The sequence below is a fragment of the Alosa alosa genome, unplaced genomic scaffold (genome assembly GCF_017589495.1).
Source record: "Alosa alosa isolate M-15738 ecotype Scorff River unplaced genomic scaffold, AALO_Geno_1.1 AALO_1.0_unplaced_6, whole genome shotgun sequence".
NCBI classification, from domain to species: Eukaryota; Metazoa; Chordata; class Actinopteri; order Clupeiformes; family Clupeidae; genus Alosa; species Alosa alosa.
The window spans coordinates 9229-17349 of record NW_025962762.1 but is presented as its reverse complement, the minus strand read 5'-3'; the positions used below and the strand labels follow the sequence as shown (position 1 = coordinate 17349).

At 17.1% G+C, this 8121-nt stretch overlaps 1 pseudogene; it reads left to right on the top strand.

Annotated features, from left to right (window-relative positions):
• The first annotated feature begins 423 nt into the window (after positions 1-423).
• On the top strand, positions 424-1407 carry LOC125290535 (annotated as a pseudogene).
• Positions 1408-8121: the final 6714 nt, after the last annotated feature.

Below are 8121 nucleotides of genomic sequence, written 5' to 3'. Positions count from 1 at the left end.
TTATATAAAAGAAATAAGAATCAATATTTCTTTTATCTCCCGATGTATCTCATATATATAATTTAATCTATTCTTCTTCATTTTTTAAAGTACAATTAATTAGATCAACACCGATAGTTTCATATGGTTCTTCATCTTCTAAATCATATATGTATTTATTTATTATACTCGTTTTTCCAACTTTAAAATCACCTAAAAATAAAATTTTTTTATTTTCTATCATTTTTTGTTTTAAATTTAAGAAGAAAATAAAAATATAAAAATATAAAAAAAATGTCAGATAAAAAAATTATAAAAATAAATAAAAAAGATTTAGTCTATACATTAAATTATTTAAATAAAGAATATAATTTATTATTAGAATTAAAGAAGAAAGTAGAAAATGAATTAAAAAAATAATTTTATTTTTATAAATATATATTCATGGCACAAAAATCAAAAAAAGAAGACAGTCAGAGTGTAGAAAATAAAGAAAATAAAGGACCAATAAGTATAATGGAATTAGAAAATTATGGAATATCAAGTTCAGATTTAAAAAAATTACAAGAAGCTGGATTTAGTACAGTAGAAGGAATAGCAATGACTCCAAGAAAGAATTTATTAACAGTAAAAGGAATATCAGATAATAAGGCTGATAAAATATTAATAGAATGTATGAAGTTAGTTAATATGGGATATGTTACAGCTAGTGAATATTTAGAATAGCGAAAAGATGTTATAAAGATTTCTACAGGATCTAAAGATTTAGATTAGTTATTAGATGGAGGAATAGAAACTTGTAGTATAACAGAAGTATTTGGAGAATTTAGAACAGGTAAAACATAGTTATGTCATACTTTATGTGTAACTACATAGTTAAAGAAGGAAAATGGTATATCTTATAAAGTTTTATATATAGATACAGAGGGTACATTTAGACCAGATAGAATAGTACCTATAGCATAGAAGTATGATTTAGATTATGATTAGGTATTAAATAATATTACATATGCTAGAGCTTATACAAGTGATCATTAGGGATAGCTTTTAATACATGCTAGTGCTCTTATGATGGAGAATAAGTATGGTTTATTAATAGTAGATTCTGCTATGGCATTATATAGAACAGATTATAATGGAAGAGGAGAGTTAAGTGTTAGGTAGATACATTTAGCATCATTTTTAAGAAATTTATTAAAGTTAGCGGATTAGTTTAAGATAGCGGTATTAATAACTAATTAGGTTGTTGCATAGGTTGATAGCGGTATGATGTTTGTAGGAGATTTAAAGAAGCCTATAGGGGGAAATATAATGGCTCATGCATCTACTACTAGACTTTATTTAAGAAAAGGAAAGGGAAATAATAGAATTTGTAAAATATATGATTCACCGTGTTTACCGGAATCTGAAGCAATGTTTTCTATATAGGAATAGGGTATATGTGATCCAGATGATTAAAATAACTAATTAATTTCAAAATTATTTATCTAATTGTTGTATTGGAAATGAAATTTATATCAGTGAAAGTAATTCCTGTTATATTAAATATTTTTTTAATATTATTTTTTTCACTATAAATTTTTATACCTCTTACTCTTACGTCTTTACCATTTTGATATGTTAATAAAATTCTTATATTTAGTTTAATAGTTTGAAAATTTTGATTTTCTTTATAGAAATCTATAAGATTTCATCCGGAATTATTAATCAGGGAAATATTTATTATTTTAGATTCTTTATATAGATTAATTAATTCTAATTCTATTAAGACAGGAGTATAAGTTTCATCTTCATTTTTATTAGAATAGAATATTATTTTTTTAATATTTTTTGGTTCGCAAAATTGTACTTCTATTGTATGGGGAGAATTCCCATTTGATTGTCAGAATTTAGTTAAATCATTACTTAGAAGATTTTTTATGCCATTATCTTCTTTTTGATTGTATATTTTTCATATAGCATCTTTTCCAATATCAATATAATTATTATAGATATTTTGAGAGTATTCTTTTTTTAAAATTTCTTTTATTTTATTATTTTCTTTTAAAAATTCATCGTAATTATAATCATCATCTGAGTTTATTATATGGGAAGACTTTGTATCTTTATATATATGTCACATAATGGGTACATAAAATTTATTAAAATTTATCAAAATAATTAATTAATAGTTCATTCTTCACATACTTTCATCGGTTGATTTTTTATAGAAGTACAGGTCTTCATTTTCATTTAAATAATTATTAGTTTTTCTAAAATCAGAATAATTATCGGATTGGGGAATAATTTTTATTCCGTATCTATATATAATTTTTATATTTTTACCTTTTATTTTTATTAATTCATAAATACCTATGACCATATTAGAGCTAATTCTAACATTTGTAAGAGTTGTTGAGGTAAAATTATGATATTCGTATGTTGGTTCTTTATTATAGGCATCATTTATGTCTAATTTAGCATCTATGGGTTTTTTTATTAGGAAATAATTATTTGTTAGGACTATTATTTTTATATTTGAATTATCAAGATTTATAGTTTTTATTTTACTTCAGTTAGTATTAGAATCATCTACAGATATTGAAGCATCTATTTGATAATAGAATATATAAAAATCATTTTCTTTTTTCAATCTTTCACAGATATCTCAATTTACGGCAATATTTTCTCCTAGTTTAAATTTTATAGGGGTTTTAAACAGAATAGATTGTTTATGATCTAGGGAGAGAAATTCATTATCTATTTTAAATAAATTTGGAAATAATCTTAGTACGGAAGTATTATTTCTATATTTAGGTAATTCATTTCAGTATAATTTTTTAGATTTTATTATATCAATAGAATTTACATATGAAGTATATTCTAATGAAGTTCTAAATTCATTTAAATCATCGGTATCTATAGCGGTTATAGAATTAAGAAAAACAGCTATTCAGTAAGAGGATACTAAATAATTAGATATTAGATTTATATATTGTTTATTTATATGAAGAGATTTATTTTGAAAATGTCTATTTAATCAATCTATATTGATTGATTCAGCAAGGGATAAAACTTTATGTTCTTTTTGCATATTACTTCATGTGAGAGTACCGTATCCGAGACATTGTAATTCTTTATTTATTATATCATCGACACCATCTCTTAGTATATCAGCTAATATTTTCGATTTTATATATGAAACTATTAAAACAATAAAAACTATGAATAAAATTAGAGTAACAATGGAAGCAGCTGTTAAAGATATTATTAATAAAATATTTATTTTTTCTTCTTCTTTATTAAAATTTTCAATTTCAGTTTTTATTTCATCGTCAGAATCATTTATATATGTATAATCCATAAAATATAATTAAATACATAAAAAAATTTATATTAATTTATTATAATATATAAAAATATTTATTTAATTTTTTATGATATAAATTTTATTTAGGAGAAGAGGTATATATTTTATTTTTTAGAAATATTAGATATATTGTAGGGGATTATAAAATTGATGAAAAGTAAAGAAAAATTATTTAATTATTATTTATTAATTTAAAATGATTAATTAATAAATCTATATTATTTCTATAAGGGAGAGGCAAATTATTATTTATTAAATATATTTTTTGTTTTATTGAATCTTTAAAATTAAAATCTTCGATTATTATTTTTTGTATTAAATTACGAATATAATATTTATATAGATTATGAGTATTAATTATTATATTATTTATTATTTGATAGCTGAATATATTATTAAATTTTAAGATTAGGGTTGAGAATATTAAAACTATATTTCAATAATTATATTTTTTATCTATAAATGACATAATTTTTAGTATTTCGTCATTGGATGCGTTAAGTTTTGGTATTATAAAATCATTAAGATATTTAAAAATATATCTTTTTTCATTTTTATATGTTTCCATATGTTTTGTTGAGAATTTTTGATAGATATTATTTTCTATAGTAGCAATAAAATAATTGGTATTAAATTTTAAAAAAGAAGAAGTATTTTTATTGAATGAGATATTATCTAATATGAAGATTAAAAGATTATTTTTTTCATATTGGAATGAATTTTTAAAATAATTTTTATAATTTTGATTGAATCCATGTAATAAGTTATTTATTGTTATATTATTTTCATTATCTGTATAATTATTTAAATTATTAACTATTTTATCAATATTATTTATAAAATTTGTTCATTGTAAAAAGGTATCATTTTTATTTATTATGGATTCATCAGTATTATTAATAAAATTTAATAAAACAAATAATAAAAAAATCATATTTTATATTTATTATTATACACAAATAAATGTTTAAAATTAAAAATTATAATTCTTCATCATTATTTATGTTATTAGGGGAAGTATTAAAATAATTATCTATATTTATTTCTTCGCCATCAATTTTATTGGAGTTTAAATATTTTAATAGATTTTCAAATGTTAATATATAGGATTTATTATTTTTTATTAAGATATAATTTATTTGATTTTTATTATTAGAATAGATAAAATATTTTATTTTATTATCTAAGAAAATATTTTTAATATTAATTATTATTTTTAATTGTATATTTTTAATTGTATTTTCATTTGATATTATAATATGATTATTATTAAATATATTTTTATGTATAGGATCGGATAAATAATTAATTTTTATTTTATTTTTTATTTGATTTCAGTAGATATCAGATAAAAAATATATTATATGTATTCAGTTATTTTTCTTTTTAAAATAATAAACGTTATCTTTTAATAAGAATAAGCGATTATTTGATTTTTTATTTATTTTTATGTTTAATTTATTTTTGGTAATTCCTTTAAATTTTATATATTTTGAGAAAAAGAACAAAGTAATTTTTTCATTAAAATTTAGAAAGAAGATTTTTTTATCATTATTATAATAGAATAAAATATCTTTTTTATTTTTATCTATAATATTAAAGGGATTAGTTCAATTAGTTGTTACTATATTTATTATTTCTTTAGGATTTCTACTTTTTATCAATATTGGATCCTATTTATCATTAAAAAGATATATTGTTGGTACACCGGTAATATTATATATGGAGGCAAATTTTTTATTGATAGTGATATTATATTTTTTTATTAATATAAATTTTTTATATTTATGGGCAAGTTTATTATATTGACTATCTATTGCAATACAGTAAGGGCAGTTTGGATTATAAAACAGTATTATAACAGGTTTATATGTTTTATTTTTTAATAAATTATAAAATTCATTATCGTTTATATCAAGTTTTATTATTTTATTTAAGATAAAATTTAAAAATATAAAATAATTATCATCATCACAAATTATATTTATATTATATATGAAAGATAATATGAATTATTTATATGATTGAATAGGAGCAGGATAAAGAAGGAATAGTTAATTTATGGTATAATTATTAGAATAAGAGTATATATATTATTTATTTTGGTATAAATTGATTATTTTTATGAGAGAAATGGAGTATTTTATTTTTAAATTTATGTTTATAAAAACTATTATAAATATTTATGTTATAATAGTTATATTTATATATGTTATTGTCTAATATATGTTTAGATATTCTTTTTTCTTATTGAACTAATGTATATTTTTATATATTTCATCTATTTTTGGCTTGATTTAGTATATAATTTTTATTATGAAAAATTATATATTAAATAATGATATAATTGTTTTATATGATATATTATTTAAGTTATATAAACTTTTTATTTATAGATTAGTTTATTTTCAATTTTTATAATAATTTAAAATTTTACAATTATTTTTTTTAATTTAATTTTAAATATTATTATTTATTTATTAGATTAGGTTTAATATGAAATTTTATGAGATATTAGAAAAATATTTTTTTGAATATTTTTTTATGTATTTAATTTAATTTATTATTATTATAATAATAATATATATTTAATTAAAATAAGCTAATTATTAATGGTTTATATTTATTTTTAATTTCTAAAATATTTTTTAGAAATTAAATTTATATTTAAAATATTATGAAAAATAATCTTATTAAAATAATATATATTACTACTATATTAAAATTTTATTATTAGTAGAAAAATTATTATTAATTATATATAATATATTTTTAACATATATTTAATTTTTCATTTAATAATTTTGTTTTTAATTAAATTTTTTATATATATGATTTGATTTATCTTTGGATATTGTATTAAAATTATTTTCTTTGTTTAATATTTTCTTTTATCATTATTACTACTTCCTTCTATATATTTATTATTAGTATCCTATTTTATTCATTCAATTAGTTTATTTATTTTCTCTTCTGTATCTGTTATATATACTATTACTATTTCTTTTTTTTTGTTTTTTTGGGGGTTTTACTACTATTATTAATTATTTATATTTACTTGTATTATTAAGAATCAATCATTCTCTATGTTCTTTCATTTTATTATTATGTTTCACATATTTACTTTTTTTAATTCTTTTTATTTTATTAACATTATATTCTTATAATTCCTTATTTTTCTTAGTATATTGAAATTATGTAAAATTTTATTTGTTAATAAATCATCTCTATATGATATGTCTTCTGTAGTTCAATATTCATTATATAATTTTTCATTTTTATTATAACCATTCATATAATATTTATTCATTTCTGCAAATATTATATTAATCAACATTAATGGTTGTCTATATAAGGGTTATTGATACTTCTTTTTTTATGATGTTAATTTTTTTTCATTCATTCTCATTAATTTTTGTATATGGAACTAGGTACATTTCCTATTTTATAATATTATTAACTTTATTAAATTTCATTTTTTATCTTTATGTATTTATACTTATTGCATACATAATTTATAATATTTATATTTAAAAATAATTAAAAATTTACTTATTTACATATCTATTTGTATTCTATTATTTTTATTATTGTTATTTTCATTAATTTCATTATTCTCTATATTATAACTATCATCAACAACTATTTTTATTTCTTCAATTGGTTTTCTTTTAAAATTTTTATTATTAATAATAAAGTCATATACTGAATTAAATATTTTATATCAAAAATTTTTATTAAATATATTAAATAAAGCCATAATTATAAAATATGTTTTTCTATATAAATATAATCATATTTTCTATACTTTTATAATATTAGTATCTTTTTTTATAATTTTCAAATCTTCTCATACAGAACCACTGTTATACTAATATTTTCTATATAACAATATATAATTAATAATATAATTTGTTAACAATATCTTTATTATGAAGAAAATTATTATTGATATTATTTTTGCTTTTTTATTAATGGTGTTATTCATTTCTTATTTATTTTTATATACTTTGTGTTTTTCATAAATTTAATATTTTTTATCTTTATGAAAATATGTATATATAAATTTAAGTAAAAAATTAAAAAAATTAAGATATATATAATTATATTTTATCTAATTGATTTTATTTAGTTTTTAAGTAGATTAATTTTAAGTTATTTCTAATTAAATTATATATATGTATATGTATGTATATACTTATCTAAAATATTACTCTTATAGTTATATAATTTATTATTATTAATTATAATCTATATTTAGATATAGATAAACTTTAATATTATTAAAGAAATTTTAGTAGTATAATAAAGAATATTAATAATGAATTTTTATTATAAATTTTTTATAAAATAATGATTTTAATTAGTCAATAATTTTTTTATTTTATACTATAATTATTGAATTTTTGGTTTTAAAAATCTAATTATATTATAATGAGAATTGTAATAATAAAATTTATTATAATTATTATTTAATATATATTTAATAGGTATGAATAAATTAAAATATGCATTATCATTCTTATCTTCTTTTTTAATAGTAGCTTGTTTATCTTCAATCTATTCTATTCATTATTATATACATAACATCTTTAGCTCTCAATGGGATAAAGAATATATTCTTATATTCATACCTATTATAATTCCTACATATAGATTAATAAACTTCTTATGTTCTTCTTCATATTTTTTATAAATTTATTTTTATCTACTAACTTAAATTAATCTTATTATTTCATTAAGATTTTATATCAAAAATATCTCTTTATATTCAATAAGTAGTAAAAAATATA